This window comes from Nicotiana attenuata, chromosome 7, assembly GCF_001879085.1.
Source record: "Nicotiana attenuata strain UT chromosome 7, NIATTr2, whole genome shotgun sequence".
Taxonomy (NCBI): Eukaryota; Viridiplantae; Streptophyta; class Magnoliopsida; order Solanales; family Solanaceae; genus Nicotiana; species Nicotiana attenuata.
This window is the reverse complement of record NC_031995.1, coordinates 6,058,376-6,079,188: the sequence shown is the minus strand read 5'-3', so window position 1 is coordinate 6,079,188 and position 20,813 is coordinate 6,058,376. Positions and strand designations below refer to the sequence as shown.

At 42.5% G+C, this 20,813-nt stretch overlaps 1 pseudogene; it reads left to right on the top strand.

Moving 5' to 3' along the window:
- LOC109229807 overlaps nt 1,929-20,813 on the top strand; it is a 20,622-nt pseudogene continuing 1,737 nt past the window's right edge.

Here is a 20,813-nt window from a genome sequence, read left to right as displayed (position 1 = left end):
TTCATGTCATGTGTCATGGGCTACCAAAAAGCAAAATTCAGCGGCCCTATCTACTGCTGAAGCTGAGTATGTTGCTGCTGCTTCTTGTTGTGCTTAATTGTTATGGATCAAACAACAATTGGTAGATTTTGGAATTGAAGTGGGATGTATTCCAATATTCTGTGATAACATTAGTGCTATAAGTATGACAAAGAACCCTGTTCATCATAAAAGGACTAAGCACATAGATGTTAGACACCACTTCTTAAGAGATAACTATGAGAAAGGATTGATTTCAATAGAATTCTGTGCTACTGATAAATAAATAGCTGACATTTTCACTAAAGCACTGAGTGGAGAAAACTTTGAGAGGAACAGGTTGGAATTAGGGATGATTAAGATCACCTAATAGGTCCAGTTCAGAATGCACAATGAAAAAAAATTGAAATGAAAAAAAAATATTGAATTTTTTTTATTTGGTTAGGTGTTCTAACTTTGTGTAAATATTTAGATCAATTCTTACTCAGTTTCATACTTTAATTAGTATACTCCTGTGATATGTGTATATATGACTCAATGATATCTTACAAAGTTTTTCTATTATGGCATTTGAGGGATGTTCAAGAGAATTCTATATGAAGAACCTGGTTCATCAGTATGTGTTCATATGAAAGCTCAGGTATGTTTTCTATACTCTGCACAATTAGAAAGATTAATTTTCCAATCATGAGCAGGAGTCCTACATTCATCAAATTTCAAGAAATTTTATCTGTTGAGCATTGATCCAGTTTCGTTCTCCTAAAAACTCTAAAAATCGGGATTTTTGCCTAAAATCTAGCGATGCCTAATAAATACTAAGAGACCGGAATTATACCTTGATTAGACTTCTAATTGACCCCTAAAAAAGCTGCCGTTACTGCATTTAATTCTAATCATATTTAAATACACACCACACCTCTTCTTCATTAGTCCATAACCGTCAAAACACTTCTCCAGTTCTGATCGTCCTTTTTCTCTCCAAAATTCCCAAATTTTCTCAAGAAACAAATCCATCATGACTAACCCCCATGATAATCCTGGTACTCCCCCACAAGCCTCTCCCTCTAATACACCCTCATCTACTCCTCCTAGTGAATCCCCAAAACCTAGGTTTCGTAGGCAGAAAATGTTGGCTAGAAAAACTGTAGCATCTGGAGCCTTGAGGAGAGTTCTCAATGAGAGACTGAAGGCTAGCCAGAAGAAGGAATGCCCTGATCACGAATCTGATTCCAGCTCTAAGTCTGAAACTTTTATTTTTGCTAGTGAAGGTGAAGAACATGGGTCTTCTGACCCTGAGAAAATTCAAGAACCCCTGGTGAGGTAAGTTCCTGTGTGGTAATTTCTTCTGTGGTTGAAGATGTTGAAAACAGGTTTTGTTCTAGTTGGTCCTATTAAAGATGTAATGGTGGCTGAATCAAGTAGGAGTGGAGGTAAAAAGAAAAGTAAAGAGAGAGAGGGAGCAAGTGGTAATGAGAGGGGAAATGGGAAGGAAAAGATTTTTGCTATCTGTGGTGGTGGTGATGAAAGTGGCATCAAGTCAGGGGGAAGTGGCTCTGGGGAGGCGGCTGAAGGGCTTGTTCATCTAAGCAAGCAACAAGAAGAACCTGTTTCATCCGCTGAGGAAACCCTAGCTGACCTTCTGAAAAAAGTTGGGGGCGAGCTATGATCCAAAGAAGCGCAAAGCTTCTTCACAAAAGGCTCCAACTGCTTCCAAGCCAACCAAGAAAAGCAAAACCTCATCCCTAAAACCTACTGTCCCTTCAGTGCCTAAGGGAAGAGCTACTAGAAGCAGGGTCAAAAAAAGTGAAGCGGAGTTACAGAAAGCTCTGGAAGAAAGCAAGAAGAAGAAGAAGGAGAAGGGAAAAGCAAAGGTTGTAGAAAGTTCTGAGGTGGTAGAAGAAGAAGAGGTGATGGACCTGGTCCATCAAGAAAGAGGAACAACTGTAGTGGTTCCTTCTCCCAAACCTAAGAGGTCCAAGACTTCCTCTAAGAAGTCCTCATCTGAACCTGTACCTGCTGAATCCTCTTTAGCCAAAAGAACTAGGTCTCCTGTGAAGGGTAAGCAAAAAAAAATTATTGAAGAAGACGAAGAATGGAGTGATGGAGAAGAAGAAGAAGAGGAATCTGAGAAAGAACAAGACAGGTTTGCCATCTTTGGTAGAAGAATTTTTTTGAAAGGAAGACTGTTGAGAGACCTGGATGAACCAGGAATGAGAAGATTGGTGGAAGCTCTTGCTGCACAAGGGTGGAAGGACATGGTCCTGGAAATGGATGGGAGGCTGGCTAGAAAAGAATTGATTGAGTTTATGGCAAATGCCACTGTGAAGAATGGGGTAGTCACCAGTCTGGTGAAATGAGTAAAGGTGGAGTTTGATGCATTCAAACTGGGTGAGATTCTGGACATACCTAAAGAAGGGTATGATGATTATACAAGGCAAAGGTGGCCATGTCTGGATTCTCTCCCCACTGCTCTTCAAATTACTACAAATTTCTGTGATGCTCAAGCTGCTAAAGATGTGCCTGAAGCCAGATTCGTGCAGAAAAGTGAGATGAGGCCTGAGCACAAGGTCTTGTTTGAGTTTGTTAACAAGTGCCTACTGCCCAGACAGGAGAGAAGGCACACTGCCAACTACATGGACCTGGTGCTTATGGAGTGCCTTGTGAGAGGAATGCAGATAAATTGGCCTGCCTTCATTGTCAAATTACTAGACAGGGTCATTAATGGCTCCAAGGCACATGCAACTCCATATGGGTTCATACTGACTACTGTGCTGGACAGGCTGATGTTGCCTTTGAAGAAGTGGGAGATAGCATCAAGCAATGAGCATTTTGGTGTTAAGACCTTATTGGCTTGTGACTATCATGTCAATGCCATCCCAGTTGAACCTTGTTCATCTTTGAAGACACCTGTGAACAGCAAGGTTAGGGCCTTGGTTCAGAAGTGTGGAACTAAGGATGAAGAAATTGCTAGGCTCAAGGCAAGCGTGGATGAATTGGAGAATGAGAGAGATGGCCTTAGAGCTGAGCTAGCAAAAGAGATAAGAGTGATGGAATGCTTCAGAATATGCTCAACCTTCTCCAATCTTAGCCCTCTAGTTCCTCCAAGCCCTAGGTCTTTCAGCACTTGTCTTTAGATCCAGTCTAGTAACCCCCAGTACCCCCCAATGACCCAATTTAGGGATGTTTCTATTTTGTTTTTTTTTGCTCATGGTTTGGAAGTTTTTTCTTTCTTTTTGTGGTTTGTTTGTGGAAACATATCCTTATCAATGACAATTGTTGTTTCTCTTGTTGTATGAAGATTCTGATCTTAATAGTTTAATTATGTCTATTGATTATTGATAAATTGAATCATGTTCTCAATTGCAGTTGCCCCAGCGGCCATGAGTAACTATTAAAATCTGGGATTTACACAGTGTATGCAACTTTTCGATGATGCCAAAAGGGGGAAGAGATATTGTGCTTTAATCTTTATTCTGAATAAATGTGATATTTATAACCTAATTAAACCTGGTCCTTGATGATAAAATAAAACTTCTAAGTTAAGTGGTAATGGTTAAGCTGAGTTCTTACAGGTAACTGATCAGTAAAAGCACAGAGTTTGTCATCATCAAAAAGGGGGAATTTGTTGGCCCAAGTTCAGGTGAAGTTTTGAAGAATGACAAATGAACTCAGTCATGGAACAGGTCCATCATGTGAGGCATAGTGTCTATCAACCTATACATGTGAGATACACGTGAAGGAGATAAGTATCAGTGATCAAGCAGCAATATCTCCTGAACTAATCGAAAACTTTGCATATTGGATGAGGAGAGAAAGTCTCCTTATGAGAAGATGAAACAATCCGGATAAAGGATAGGGTTGGAGTTTGGATTGTTCAAGGACTCAACTTCGATGGAAGATCAGTAATTGAGTCTCAATCAAACTCTAATTACTAACTCATTAAATAATAGTGATTGTTCTCTTTTACAGGTATTGCACAAACACAGAAGCTAAACTAAATTGAGAGCAAAAGAGCGAGGCAATTTTGCAAGCAATTTATGTGAGATTCAAGTGTGCATTCCTGAAGTTACTTGGACAAGATAGAAGAACCAATTCCATTGTGTCTTTCTTTTATTCTAGATCAATTGTAGTAGGTGGTTTAAAGTTGTACCTTTCAGCTTTCATAGAAGCAATTGTATTAGGTACTTTGAGTATTCAAGTTAGAGTTAACTTGAAGTTGTCGCAACAGCTGAGGCTGTGTGCCACAACGGGATTAGAGTATAATCCTTAGGTTTACAAGAGTTTTGTAAATGCTGTTTTGGCTCAGTGATTTTAGTGGAAGTTTGGGAAAATCCTACTGAGTAGTAGGTCGTGGTTTTTTCACCTTTTGAGCCAGGTGGTTTCCACGTAAAAATCTCTATGTTATTTATTTTATGTACCTTTAATTCCGCAAACAGTAGTAGAAAGTATACCTAGAAGAACCAGGTTCTTCTAGAGCGAAATTGGGTACCACACAAATCACTCCCCTCTTGTGTGGTATTGACATTTAGAACATCAGAACAAGTTTGAATGATGTTATGGGATATGTTGGCATGTGTGGTTGAGGTCCCGAGGGCCTCGGGTGAGTTTCAGGTGGTTAAACGGACCAATTGCATGTTTGAGGAGTTGCAGGTTTTTGCTTCAGTTCTGTTTCAGGTTTTCCTTCTTCGCGATCGCGTGAGGAGGCTCACGATTGCGTAGAGCTTTGTAGAGAGGGGGTCAGTCCAAGTTATTTTTCGCGTTCGCGTAGTTGGAGCTGCAATCGCGTGAGGCTGTGAGGTTGTTGTTCGCGAACGCGTGTGAAAGGTCGCGTTCGCGTAGGGTTAAGTGGACTAGAGGTTGACCATGAGTTTGTGCATCGCGAACGCGGTCCCTTGTTCGCGATCGTGTAGGTGTAGGATGTCTGAGCATCGCATTTGCGTGGGAGATGATGCGTTCGCGTAGGGTAAATTTGGGGTCTGAGAAGCTTGTGCTTCGTGATCGCGATGGTGGTCCCGCGTTCGCGATTTAGGATTTTTAAGTACTGGACAGAATGTTTAAAAGACCTATTTCCGCGATTTTGGGTCTAAGTTCCTTCATTTTTGGGCGATTTTGAAGCTTTTTGAAGAGGGAATCAAGGGGGAACACTTAGAGGTAAGATTTATGGACTTAATACTCAGTCCTAATGTGATTTCTACCTAATTAATCATGGAATTTGTAGAATTTGAGCCTAAATATTGAAGAACTAGGGCTTGTAATTGAAGAACTAAAATTAGGGATTTGAGGGGTCATTTGTGGTTGGATTTTGGTGCTTTTGATATGAATGAACTCGGGGAGTGATAAGGAGTCTATTGATGTAATTTTTATCGGATTCTGAGAAGTGGGCCCGGGGGTCGGTTTGGCCAATTTCGGAATTTGTGTTGTAATTTGACTTCTTTCAAGTGGGCTTTGCTCCCTTAGCATATTTTGATGGTTTTACACTTATTTTGGTTAGATTTGGAGCATCCGGAGGCCGATTTGAGAGGCAAAGGCATCGTGGGCTAGAGTTTGGACCGGATAGAGGTGAGTAATGATTGTAAATGTTGTCCTGAGGGTATGAAACCCCAGATTCCACATCGTTGTGCTATTTTGAGGTGACGCACACGCTAGATGACGAGCATGGAGTCGTGCATTGTTGGGAATTGTCATTTAGTCCATCCCGAATGACTATTTCACTGCGTATTTGATTGAAAACTGTTTGCTATCACCATGTTTTAGGCTGAATGCCATATTTGGGCCTCGTGCCAACTATTTTGGACCCTTAGGGGATTTTTACTACTATTCCTCACTGTTTTGACTTTATACTTGTACTCAGTCATGCTATATTCTACTATTTTTATAATTCAGCCATGTTTACTCTGTTTTGACATCTTAAATGATATTTTGAGCTGAGCATCATATTTTACTGTGCCCGAGTGGCTTTTAGAGATTTCTGACTGAGTAGGGCCGGGGGCCTGTGTTGTGAGGTTATTATGGGATCGGGCTGCACGCCGCAGTAGTGTTGTACTGATTTATGATTATGAGGCCGAGGGCCTGAGTTGTTATGCCACGAGATGGCTTGATATTGCGCTTGGGCTGTAAGGGGCCCCTCCCGGAGTCTGTACACTCCCAGTGAGCGCGGGTACCCAGTGTGATATGTGATATAGCTCGAGGGGCTGAGGGTGTTATATGTTATTGCCCGAGGGGCTGATTCTGTTGATATTGTGCCCGGGGGGGGGGGGGGAGGGGCTGATTTTATGTGTTTATCTTTTCTCGCTGCTTTTCATTTCCTTGTTTAACTATTAAAAGAGGTTTTAAAGAGCTTTTACTACTGAGGTGTTTTTACAAGTTTTTTTTTACTGTTCTATTGCATTGCATTGATTTTATACTGCCTCCTTATAGTACTTTGCTGTGTTTTACGTGTTTTCTTATCTCTCAACTGCCTTTACTTTTATTATTCACTGAGTTGGCGTATTCACATTATTCCGTGCACCCTGTGTGCAGATTCAGGAGCCTCGGGTCCTGCTAGCGAGGGTTGATTGCTTCCAGCGGGTCATTTGGAGTTCACTAGGTAGATGCTCGGCGTTCGCAGCCCAGTGTTTCTGTCACGACCCAAACCTGGATCCGGACCCGGTCGTGATGGCGCCTCTCCTGGGGACAAGGCCAACCAACTAAACCCAATTCGTCTTTTCGAAAATAGTTAAACATAAATAAGCAGCTTAAATATGACTTAAAAATATTAATTAACGGAAATACAACCCAACACAGCTCTAATCGGGGTGTCACAAGTCACGAGCATCTATCAGAATGTAAATCCACTACAAGGTCTAAAGTATACAAAACCGGAATAATGAACAAAATAGAGGAAAATGGTGCTGCGAATGCCGACAGTCACCTTCTTAACTTATATAACTCCGCCTCTGATCGACCAAAATCTGCTACCGGGTGAATAAATACCTGCATCTGCACACGAGGTGCAGGGAGTAAAGTGAGTACTCCAATCTAGTGAGTAATAAAGGTAAATAACAACTAAGCGGTAAGAAATCACGTATGGCAAATCATCATGCTATATAGAAGCAGTGTAAACCCCTTTTAGAAAACGGTGAAGCTATGAAATCTTTAGAAAAACATCTTAACTCAGTTTAAGCCTCTTTTGAAATGTCCTTTTTCAGCGGTTACGCAAACGAATGCAAAACAAATAGTGCAGATAAGCACAGAATTTCCGCCCCGCGGGCACAACACTCAATTATCAAGGAATACCAGAGTATCAGGTCTATATTGCAAGAAGTAGCACAAAACAACAGATAATAGTAGACAAATAAGATAATGCAAACACATCAAACAGTACCAGTACCGCTGCGGCGTGCAGCCCGCTCCACATATCGCTGCGGCGTGCAGCCCAATCCATTTATCATCGACGGTGCTCACTGGGGGTGTGCAGACTCTGGGAGGGGCCCCTTACGGTCCAAGCGCAATATCAAGCCATCTCGTGGCATCAAATCTAGGCCCTCGGCCTCATATCAAATCAGTATCTCACTGCTGCGTTGTCCAGCCCGATCCAAAGGTATCCTCACAATACAGGCCCTCGGCCTTACTCAGTCAAAATCACGTAAGCCACTAGGGCAATAGTAAAACATGATGCTCAGCCCAAATATTGTTAGAAATATCATTTCAAGTGTTAGTTGGCACGAAGCCCAAATATGGCAATCAGCCCAAAATGATGATGATGACAAGTAAATTTCAGTCAATACATAGTAAATTCATTAATCGGGACGGACCAAGTCACAATCCCCAACGGTGCTCTACCCCACGCTCGCTATCCGATGTGCAAGTCACCTCAAAATAGCACTACGATGTGCAAATACGGGATTTTAAGCCCCTCAGGATATCATTTACAATCATTACTCACCTCGAACCGGCGATATCTCTAGCTCACGACGCCATTGCCCCTCGAATCGGCCTCCACGCGCGTCGAATCTATCAAAAACCAGAACGAATACGTCACAATATGCTAAGGGAACAAAGCCCAAGCGAAAACAATCGAAAAATATCAAAAATCCCGAAATTAGCAAAACCTGAGCCCCGGGCCCACTTCTCAAAACTCAGAAATTCTTACATCAAAGGGTTCCTTATCATTCCACGAGTCTATGCATATAAAGAACACCAAAATCGGAGTCCAAATGACCCCTCAAATCCCAAATTACAAATTCCAAAATTCCAAACCCTAGTTCTTCCATTTTAGGCTTAATTTCCATGAATTTCTAGGTGGATTTCACAATATAATCGAGTTTTAAGACCAAGATTCTTACCTCAAGTCGATTCCTCTTGAATCCCTCTTTAATTTCATTCAAAAATCTCCAAAAACGAGCAGCCATGGGTGAAAATAGACCCACATTCGCGAACAAGATGACTTTAAAAACATTCTGCCCAGGCATATTTTCCTTCATCGCGATCGCGACAATTCCCTCGCGATCGCGAAGAACAAATTTTCAAACACCCCAAATAACTCTATGCGATCACGTAATACCAATCGCGATCGCGATGATTCCTCAAAAAGACCCTTCGCGAACGCGTACTTCCTCCTGCGAACGTGATGAACAAACGCGACCTTAGACCAGTTGACCAAAAGACACTACGCGATCGCGGCCATACGCACGCGAACGCGATACACAAACCCTCTCACACTACGCAATCGCAGGACCTACTTCGCGAATGCAAAGAACACTCGGACAGTCTCCTCAAATCCCACTACGCGATCGCGGGGCTGCCTACGCGATCGCGAAAGGCAAAACTCTGCACAGCTGAACCTGCAAATTTTCTGCAATTTTTCCAACTTCAAATGATCCGAATAACCTCTCGAAACACACCCGAGGCCCTCGGGACCTCAACCAAACCTACCAACATAACCCATAACATCATTCAAACTTTTTCCAATCATCAAAACACCTCAAACAACACCAAAACCATCAATCCACATCGGATTCAACCCTAAGTTCTTCTAAAACTTCCGAAACACGCATTTGATCAAACCCAACCAAATCACCTCCGAATGACCTGAAATTTTACACACACATCCCAAATCACATAACGAAGCCACAGCAACTTTCGGAATTCCATTCCAACCCTCGGATCAAAATCTCGCCTATCAACCGGAAATCGCCAAAATGCTAACTTCGCCAATTCAAGCCTAATTCTACACAGGACCTCCAAAACCATTTCCGATCACACTCCTAAATCATAAATCACCCAACGAAGCTAACCGAATCATAAAAATTCCGATCCGAGCTCATATACAAATAAGTCAACTCTTGGTCAAACCTTTCAAATTCAACGCTTTCAACTGAGACTGTTCTTTCAAATTCATTCCAAATTTTCCTGAAACCAAAACCAACGATCTACATCAGTCATAATATATTACACGGGGCAAGTCATGCCCGAGAAACGACGTTCAAAGTGCAAAAGCTCAAACGACCGGTTGGGTCGTTACATCCTTCCCCACTTAAACACACGTTCGTCCTCCAACGTACCCAGAGTTGTTCTAAAAGCCAACCAAACGCTGAATAACCTTACCATGTATATACCCGGGGGTGATGCCACATCACCCTATCTCACATAGGTCCGATAACGCAACATAGCTGAAATTTCACAATCCATCCTAGTCCATAAACCATAGAACCACACTTTCACTTCTGAAACTATTAATACGATCAAAACCTCACACCTATACTCTGAATAGTCCCGAACCAGCTGTAATAGCCCATGCCTGCAACCTCAGGTGCACTTATATGATATACCACATAACTCAAACACATGCAGCGATGACTTCCATTCACAGCAACTGCCCACAACAACCAAATACCGATAAAAAACCTCTTATTAGCTAAAGTCTCATTCAAACACTTTCATATACTGCCAACGATGAATGAAGCATGCAATAAACCATAACCATTTCTCAGATCAACCATTCATGAGGCCATTTCTCCTCTGGCAATTACCCTAGCAAATTTTGAACCGAACCTCGATATGTACCCATCAATCACGCTGAAATCGAATTCGTTTGTATTTATTAGTGATCCCAACGATCTCTTCTGACCAAGCACACCACCCTGGTGACATGACACATCAATACGGGCCTAAGCTGCAACTTGCGTAGTCCGCGCACCAGTAAGCAACAATCCGAACATACTCACCTCATGAAACTGACTCGAACAAAAGAGTCGTACGCAAGCTCACCAATATCATCACATCACACGGCTGAGAACCCGTCTCACATCATAGAATAGAACACACGAATCTGACCCGCAAAGTCATATCTCCTCATAGCTTCGCTGCAATGCGCGATCCTATCCAAACACTGCTCCACATGAGACACCTCAAGTCACTATGCTCCAAATCGACAGCCATGCGCAATATGATTTCTGAAACCAAAGTATTCATCATAACCACCACGAAGCAAATAGCATACGCCACACAACCCGATAGGTCATAACCGATACTCCATCCACCGAGCGACACCCAATTACTCTTCCCGCTTAACTTTCACTATGAATTCCCAACAGAACCGCACCACATGTGCCCATAACCAACAAATCCTAACGTCTCACAACACAGAAAAGCAACTCATAGATCTCCCCAGATCACTAACAAGCCCAATAACGATCAAATCAACCTATCCCTCAACATTACAATTCGGAGCCAACTAAGCCTACTCAAGCTACACACGTATCCACATCGGCCTGCCAACGAACTCATTACCAAGGAAGCCTGAAGCTGCTCCTTCCACTACTATAACTCCTGCCGGTGCCCTACGATACGGTGCCCGACACCAAATCAATACCGAAATCAACAACCTTGCCCGGCGACATACCTGGCTACAAGAAATGCACCCGAAAAGTCCCTCAACACCGGAACTGAATCAATGATAGCAACCTCTGCACTGACATCCATCACGAAGGCCCAATTAAGAAAGGCAATCCTTCCCAGCCGTCCGCTGAGTCTTTGAAATATAAACCACTCTGCTAGAACATAATCCAACGCAACTCGCCACTCAACCCGTGGCAATTTCGGCATAGCCCATAGCGCAATAGTCCAGAATAACCCAACACTAAGACAAACAGTCCGAATTCCAACATCACATCCAAAATCTAACATACCAACAAATAAAGATCCACTCGAGCCTCCAAATCCCCGGTAGTTGCTGAACAGTGCCGATACATACGATCTACAACCACATCATAGCCTGAATATGAGAACTTCCATCTCCACATCCACACGGCGCATGACTCACCATGTCAGATCCCAATTTTTTGCCGTCCGAACACATGCACACCTTTAATACCCCATCATTGCACGATAGATACTTTAAAATTTCCCTGTGCCACCAAGCAAACCCGAATACCACCAGTTGATCCAACATGAAAATGCCGCAATACTACCGAAGTATCATCAGTTTAATCACATTACATTTTTCTGAGACATATACTCTCGTCCAATCACTTCCAATTAGCAGTATCATTTCCTTGATATCTGAGGCTACCCGTTGCCTATGAGTTTTATGAACTTCCTTTCAAAACTGAATTGTAACCTAGCACACGCCAGTCTCGGTCTTCTACAACATACCGCATATACCATACCATCCAAGGATAACATAAAAACTTTTATCTCCATTCCGAGCCACAGACATCTACGAACTCAACTAGTCAAGAACTTTCCATTGGTCCCATCTAGAAGAAAAGTCACTACACATCCCGTGCTCTGCATGCCCATAGAAAATATACATCTCCAAACCGCGGTAAAACCATCAAGAACTCTCCGAATTTCCTTTGCACAAATCAGACCTGCCAGGACTGAATCCTTCTAACTCGACCAAGCTAAGCAAGCCATCAAAACCCAAGAGCATTGCTGCAAAATACTTGTAAGGGCTCATTACCTCGAACACATACAAAGAATTAATCATATCCTTACCATACCGATTAGATCTACTATCAAGCTATTTTATCTATCTAATTTCTCTTCTGATTCATCATCAACTTGATATTCCCTCTTGCTGTAGCACCACAATGCCTTAACCCAGGCTTACCACACGAGACCCAAGCATAAGACCACACTGTCTAAGACCCATAAGCCGCTGAATACTCTCTCAAATATTCCCAGAAACACCACGCTCCAGAATACTTTACTCTGAAGAACTTCCTGTGAATCTAAATCCGTCACCTTTACCTTCCTGATACTGATACATAGAATCCCATAATTAACATAGGAATACCACAAGTCTTGACCTCTCCCAATGAAAACTCAGTCTCTAACCACACCTACAACTTTAAAATACCCGATTGTTTCCTGTAGAATCTTTAACACATTAGAGCCATTCTCGAGAGTCATTCACTCTTCTTCAAACTGCAATTTACCTGATCACACGAACAGAACCACCCGTGCCTCATTAGCACTCTAACACCGCAGGATATGACCTCATTCCAATACAAACAAAAATCTTCCTGCTCCATGCACCGAGCATCCTTCACCAACAACAGCTTAAGACATCCTGTGATTCTCACACATCTACGAAGCACCATGTAACCTTTGTCAAAATTTTCCTTCACTCGAGCCATCCTCGGCTCAATTTCCGCAGCCAGAACTGATTCGCCAGCATGTCTCAAATCGGAACCAACATAGCACATAACCGTGCAATCAGCTAATCAATAGCAACCTCCCCAACTTGGCTCGAAGCCATAGATCAAAATGCACAATAACTCATAACGCATATACTCCATTGCTGCCTTAATACCATAGTGAGATTAAACTCAATCCTTCATAAGCTTGTGGAAACACAAATCATCTAGAATTTTTAACTCTTCTCCAAATCTCGCATTCACTCACACAACAGTTAAGCCCACTCTCTAGGCGATCCGAAATTTCAAATTTTAACACGTACTTTTCACTTGCACATGAGTTCTCCTAACATACACATAAGGATCACACCACTTTTAAACACTCCGCAGGAGATAACCCACCTGTTTTGCCTCAATATAACATTTCTGTATACCTTCCACCGTCATACACATTACACAGTTACTCAGTCTTTCTGAGTGTGAACTCATACCGCAACATGAAACTTACTTCACTCCCAACTAGGAGACATGAAAAGATTCTTCACGCGCCCATAACTCGGGGCTACACATCCAGTCACAATGGAAATCAAGCACTTATTAGTTCATCTATCATCCAGCAGACCTCCCTCGTCACTTCCAAGTCACATAAATACATCTCGCAGTACAAACATACTCATCACATGGCTATCCAGCCGTCACTTCCACTAATAGAGACAATACCGAACGTATACGTTCGAAACACTTGCTCACACAATCAGCACCTCGGTGCTCAAGCCATAGGCCAAGATCCGGCCTCAAGTCCTCCAGACTGGCCCAACATCAAACTCACAGAGATCAGATCTCGCCCCTTGATCGGGGAATCACAAGCCATCAAGGCACATCTGATACTGAGCGCTCATGCGCGCATGCAAACGCGTGGAAGGAATTTCAAAAGTTTTTTTTCAAGATGAATCAAGGACGCACGACAAGAATTCAAGAATGTGAAGTTTTTCTAAAGGTTCTGCAGCCTCTCAAGGATAAATACAGACGTCTCTGTACCGATCCGCGAGACTCTACTAAACTTGTTCATGACTCGTGAGACCTAGTAACCTAGGCTCTGATACCAACTTGTCACGACCCAAACCCGAACCCGGTCGTGATGGCACCTCTCGTGGGGACAAGGCCAGCCAACTAAACCCAATTTGTCTTTTAAAAAATAGTTAAACATAAATAAACAGCTTAAATATGACTTAAAAATATTAATTAACGGAAATACAACCCAACACAGCCCTAATCGGGGTGTCACAAGTCACGAGCATCTATCAGAATGTAAATCCACTACAAGGTCTAAAGTATACAAAACCGGAATAATGAACAAAAGAGAGGAAAATGGTGCTGCGAACGCCGGCAGTCACCTTTTTAACTCATATAACTCCGCTCTGATCGGCCAAAATCCGCTACCGGGTGAATAGATACCTGCATCTACACACGAGGTGCAGGGAGTAAAGTGAGTACTTGTCACGACCCCAACCCCGGTCATGATGGCGCCCAACACACTGCTAGGCAAGCCCGACCAATTCAACAACCTTAACCCTTTTTATACAGCTCATGATTCAATTAACACAAATAATTACTAAGTCATAATACTGAAACTCTAAAATATAGTTAAAACATGCGGAAAACCCAAGTAGAATACTACTACACAGCCCGAAGAATCCGGTGTCACAAGTCTGAGCCTCTAATACATGAGTATCAACCTACTACATATTGCTCTAAACAAATGCGAAAATAAAGAAAATAGGTTAGATGGGGAGATCAGGACTGCGAACGTCAAATGCAGCTACCTTGAAACTTCCAGATATGATGCTAGGCAGAGAAGTCCTCACACAGCCTCAGGTGTACCTGGATCTGCACGCAAGGTGCAGGGAGTAATGTGAGTACTCCGACCCAGTGAGTAATAAACATAAATAAAGGCTGAGAATAAGAAATCCTGAATAGGCACAAAGTAATTCTATAAATACAGCAACTTGAACCCAGTAGTATAAAATCAGTAAAATTAGTGAAAACAATTATGGAAAATCCCACAACAGATAAATAATTAAATGACAATCAAATATGCAATGCAACACATAGACCGGTACTCTTCAGTACCCGCTGCGGCGTGCAGCCCGCTCCATTTATTTATCATCGACGGTGCTCACTGGGGGTGTGCAGACTCCGGGAGGGGCCCCTTACGGCCCAAGCGCAATAATAAGCCATCTCGTGGCATCAACTAGGCCCTCGGCCTCATATCAATATCAATATCATACCGTTGCGGAGCACAACCCGATCCCATACTCAGTCCAAAATCACATAAGCCTCTCGGGCACAATAGAAATATTTAGCCCAACTTAATTTAAAAATATTAATTAAGTTTCTAGTTTGAGAAAAGGTGGCTGAGTTTGCAGAATAGTATTAAATACTAGGACTGAGTTCAATGATATGTAAAAATGGTAAGAAACTAATAATAATAATCCCTGAAGGATTCAATCAATTGGAACGAAGCCCAAACATAGCAATTAGCTCAATTAAAATGATAATAAGTGAATTTCAGTCAAACACGCAGTATATTCATCTACCGGGACGGACCAAGTCACAATCCCCAACGTGCTCTACCCCACGCTCGTTACCCGGCGTGCAAGTCACCTCAATATAGCACTACGATGTGCAAACACGGGGTTTCAAACCCTCAGAACAGCATTTACATCTATTACTCACCTCAAGCCGGCCAAAATCCTAGCTCGCTATGCCCTTGCCTCTCAAATCGACCTCCTCGCGCGTTGAATCTGACCAAAACTACAACGAATACGTCACATTATGCTATAACATCAATACCCAATCGAAAATAATCGAAAAACATCAATAATCCCGAAATTGACAAAACCCGAGCCCCGGGACCACTTCTCGAAACTCAGAAATTTTTACAGAAAAGTGTTCTTCATCTTCTCCTGATTCCGTACATATAAAGAACACCAAAATCGGAGTCCGTTTGACCCCTCAAATCGACCCCTAAAGGTCTCATAATCTCAGGCCCCAAAATCCTATTTTTCTACTGTTTTTCATGAATTAATGGCTGGGATTATGGTCAATAATCACCCATAAATGAGTTTTAATAATCAAATCACTTACCTCTGTGATACCCACTGATTTGCTCTCTTAAAAATCGCCTCAGAAGCTTCTTCCCGTTCAAAAATTGGAAGAAAACTCGACCTGCTCATTATAGGTATACTGTTCACGCATTTTACTGCTCCCAATGGATTCCTTGTGAACTTCTAATGAATTTAGGCTTTTGAATCACTCAATTTGACCTTATAATGAAGGAGATATGTAGGTTTTAAGATTTGCAAATAGTGCAGATTTTTAATACGCCGTCAGGGGCAATTTCGTTATTAACCTAAAAATCTGGGCAACCTTGGTAAAATAGCCATAAAATCCTCATACGATGCCCAAATTCGACGATTCTTTTTGCTACCGGTCCGTAATTACGGTACGGATCTAATGCTTCATTCAAAACAGTAATCAGAGCTCATTTGTTCAATATGATATCATTTATGCTTGAAGAAACGACATCGAAGCATAAGAAAAACGAGCACAACGCAGCCCAAACCTATCCGAAACTCACCCGAGCTCCTCGGGACCGCATACGAACATACTAACACGTCACATATGATCATTCAAACTTAGTTGCACTCTCAAAACACCAAAACTAACATCAAAACACCAAATTTACATCGGATTCAAGCCTAAGTTCTTCTAAAACTTCCGAAACACGCATTTGATCAAAAACCCAACCAAATCACCTCCGAATAACCTGAAATTTTGCACACACATCCCAAATCACCTAACGAAGCTACAGCAACTCTCGGAATTCCATTCCGACCCTCGGATCAAAATCTCACCTATCAACCGGAATTCGCCAAAATACTAACTTCGCCAATTCAAGCCTAATTCTACACCGGACCTCCAAAATCACTTCCGATCACACTCCTAAGTCACAAATCATCCCCCGAAGCTAACCGAATCGTCGGAATCCACATCCGAGCCCTCTAACTCATAGGTCAACATCCGGTTGACTTTTCCAAAACAAGCCTTCCTTAAAGAGACTAAGTGTCTCATTTCCTTCCAAAAATCAACCCAATTCAACTCGTTCACACAAGACACTGATAATGAAGCATAACGAAGCAGGAAATGGGGGAAACGGAGCGGTTCTCATGAGACGACGGGTCGGGTCGTCACATCCTCCCCAACTTAAACAAACGCTCGTCCTCGAGCGTACCCAGAGTTGTCCTAGAAGCCAACCAATAGCTGAATGACCTTACCAAGCATATACCCGGGGGTGATCCCACGTCACCCTATCTCGCATAGGTCCGATAACACAACATAGCTGAAATTTCACAATCCATCTAGTCCATAAACCATAGAACCACATTGCACTTTCCGAAATCATACACAAGATCAGAACCTCACATCTATACTCAGAATAAGCCCGAACCAGCTGTAATAACCCATACCTGCAACCTCAGGTGCAATCATATGATATACTACATAACCCAAACACTCGAAACGATAACTTCTATTCACAGCAGTTGCCCACAACACCCGAATACCGGTAGAAAACCTCTTATCAACTAAGGTCTTATTCCAACACTTTCATATACTGCCAACGATAAATGAAACACGCAATAAACCGTAACCATTTCTCAGATCAACCATTCATGAAGCCACTTCCCTTTTGACTAATACCACAGCAGATTCCGAGCCGAACCTCGATATTATCCTTCCAACAAGCTGAAATCAAATCCGTTCGTATTCATTAGTGACCCCAACGATCACCTCGAATCCAACACACCACTCTGGTGATATGACACCTCAATACAGGCCTAAGCCACAACTTGCATAATACGCGCACCAATAAGAAACGGTCTGAACATACTCAAATCATGAAAAATGACTCAAACGAAAGAGCTGTACCTCAAGCTCATCAGTACCATCACAACACAAGGCTGAGACCCCGTCTCACATCATAGAAATAGAACACCTGAATCTACCCCGAAAGGTCATATCTCCACGTGGCCTCGCTACAATGCGCGATCCTATCCAAACACTGTTACACATGAAACACCTCAAGTCACTATGCTCAAAATCGACAGCCACGCACAATTTGATGTCTGGAACCAAAGCAATTCATTACACCCACGATGAAACAAACAACATACGCCACGCAACCTGATAGGTCATAACCAATACTCCATTTACCGAGCAACACCCAATTACTCTTCCCACTCGACTATCACTATGAATCCCCAATAGAACCGCACCACATGTGCCCATAACCAACAAATCATAACGTCTCACAACACCGAAAAGCAACTCATAGCTCTCCTCAGATCACTAACAAGCTCAATAATGATCGAATCAACCTATCCCTCAACAATACAATTCGGGGCCAACCAAGCCAACTCAAGCTAAACACGTATCCACATCGGCCTACCAACGAACTCATTACCAAGAAAGCCTGAAGCTGCTCCTTCCACTACTATAACTCCTGCCGGAGCCGTACGATACGGTGCCCGGCACCAAATCAATATCGAAATCCACAACCTCGCCCGGCGACATGCCCGGCCACAAGAAACGCATCCGAAAAGTCCCTTAACACCGGAACGGAACCAATGGTAGGAACCTCTGCACTGACATCCATCACGAAGGCCCAATTAAGAAAAGCAATCCTTCCCAGCCGTCCACTGGGTCTTTGAAATATAAACCACTCTGCAAGAACATAATCCAATGCACCTCGCCACTCAACCCGTGGCATTTCCGGCATAGCCCGTAGCGCAATAGTTCAGCATCACCTAACACTAAGACAACCAGTCTGAATTTCAACATCACATCCAAAATCTAACATACCAGCAAATAAAGATCCACTCGAGCCTCCAAATCCCGATTGCCGCTAAACGGTGCCGAATACACACGATCCACAACCACGACATAGCCTGTACATGAGAACTCCCAGTCTCCAACTCCATATAGCACACGAATCATCATACCTGATCCCAATTTTGCCGTCCGAACGCATACCACACCTTAAATACCCCATCACTCCACGATAGATACTTTAAAATTTCCTGTGCCACCAAGCAAACCCGAATACCACCAGTTGATCCAACAAGAAAATGCCGCAATACTACCGAAGTATCATCAGTTTAATCACATTACCCTTTTTCTGAGACATATACTCTCGTCAAATCGCTTCCAATTAGCAGCACCATTTCCTTGATTATCTGAGGCTACCCGTTGCCTAAGAGTTTTATGAACTTCTTTTCAGAACTGAACTGAAACCTCGTACACGCAAATCTCGATCCTCCACAACATACCGCATATACCATACCATCCAAGGATAGCAGGAAAACTTTTATCTCCCTTCCGAGCCACAGACATCTACGCACTCAACTAGTCAAGAACTTCCATTGATCCCATCTAGAAGAAAAATCATTACACATTCCATGTCTCTCATATTCGTAGAAAATGCACCTCTTCAACCACGGTAGAAATCAACAAGAACTCTCTCAATTCCGTTTGCATAAATTAAACTGCCAGGACGGAATCCTTCTAACTCGACCAAGCTAAGCAAGCCATCAAAACCCAAGAGCATTGCTGCAAAATACTTGTAAGGGCTCATTACCTCGAACACATACGAAGAATTAATCATATCCTTACCATACCGATTCGGTCTACTATCAAGCTATTCCATCTATCTAATTTCCCTTCTGATTCATCATCAACTTGATATTCCCCCTTGCTGTAGCACCACAGTTCCTCAACCCAGGCTCACTACACGAGACCCAAGCACAAGACCACACTGTCTAAGACCCATAAGCCACTGAATCCTCTCTCAAATATTCCCAGAAACACCACATTCCAAAATACTTTACTCTGAAGAACTTCCTGCGAATCTAAATCCGTTACCTTTACTTTCCAGATACTGATACATAGAATCCCATAATTAACATAAAATACCATAAGTCTTGACCTTTTCCAATGAAAACACAGTCTCTAACCGCATACACAACCTTAAGACACCTGATTGTTACATGTAGAATCTTGAACACATTAAAACCATTCTCGAGAGACATTTACTTCTTATTCAAACTGCAATTCACCTGATCAAATGAACATAACCACCCGTGCCTCAATAGCACTCCGACACCGAAGGATATGACCTCATCCCAATACAAACAAATATCTTCCTGCTCCATGCACCGAGCATTCTTTACCAACAACAACTTAAGACATCCTGTGATTCTCACACATCTACGAAGCACCATATAACCTTTGTCAAAATTTTGCTTCACTCGTGCCATCCTCGGCTCAATTTCCGCAACCAGAACTGATTCGCCAGCATGCCTCAAATCGGAACCAACATAGCACATAACCGTACAATTAGCTAATCAATAGCAAACTCCCAAACTTGGCTCGAAGCCACAGATCAAAACACTCCCAACAACTCATAACGCACATACTCCATTGCTGCCTTAATACCATAGGGAGATTAAACTCAATCCTTCATAAGCTTGTGGAAACACAAATCATCTAGAATTTTTTTTTAACTCTTCTGCAAATCTCGCATTCACTCGCACAACAGTTAAGCCCACTCTCTAGGCGATCCAATTTAGATGTCAACACATTTTCTTCACTTGTAAATGAGATTTTCTAATAGATAACATAAGGATCACACAACTTTAGAACACTCCGCAGGAGATGACCCACCTGCTTTGCCTCCAACTACCATTTCTGTATACCTTCCACCATCCTAAACTGTACGCAGTCGCTTAGTCTTCCTGAGTCTGAACTCATTCTGCAACATAAAATTTTTACTTCACTCTCAACTGGAAACATGAAAAGATTACTTCACGCGCCCATAACTCAGGTCTATACCTCGAATCGCAATGGAATTCAAACACCTAATAGTTCTTCTATCATCCAGTAGGCCTTCTCATCACCTCCAAGTCACATAGATGCACCTTGCAGCACTAACATACTCACCACGTAGCTAACCAACCGTCACTCCCACTAATAGGGGCAATGCCGAACATATAAGTTCGAAACACTTGCTCACACAATCAGCACTCGGTGCTCAAGCCATCGGAAAAAGATCCG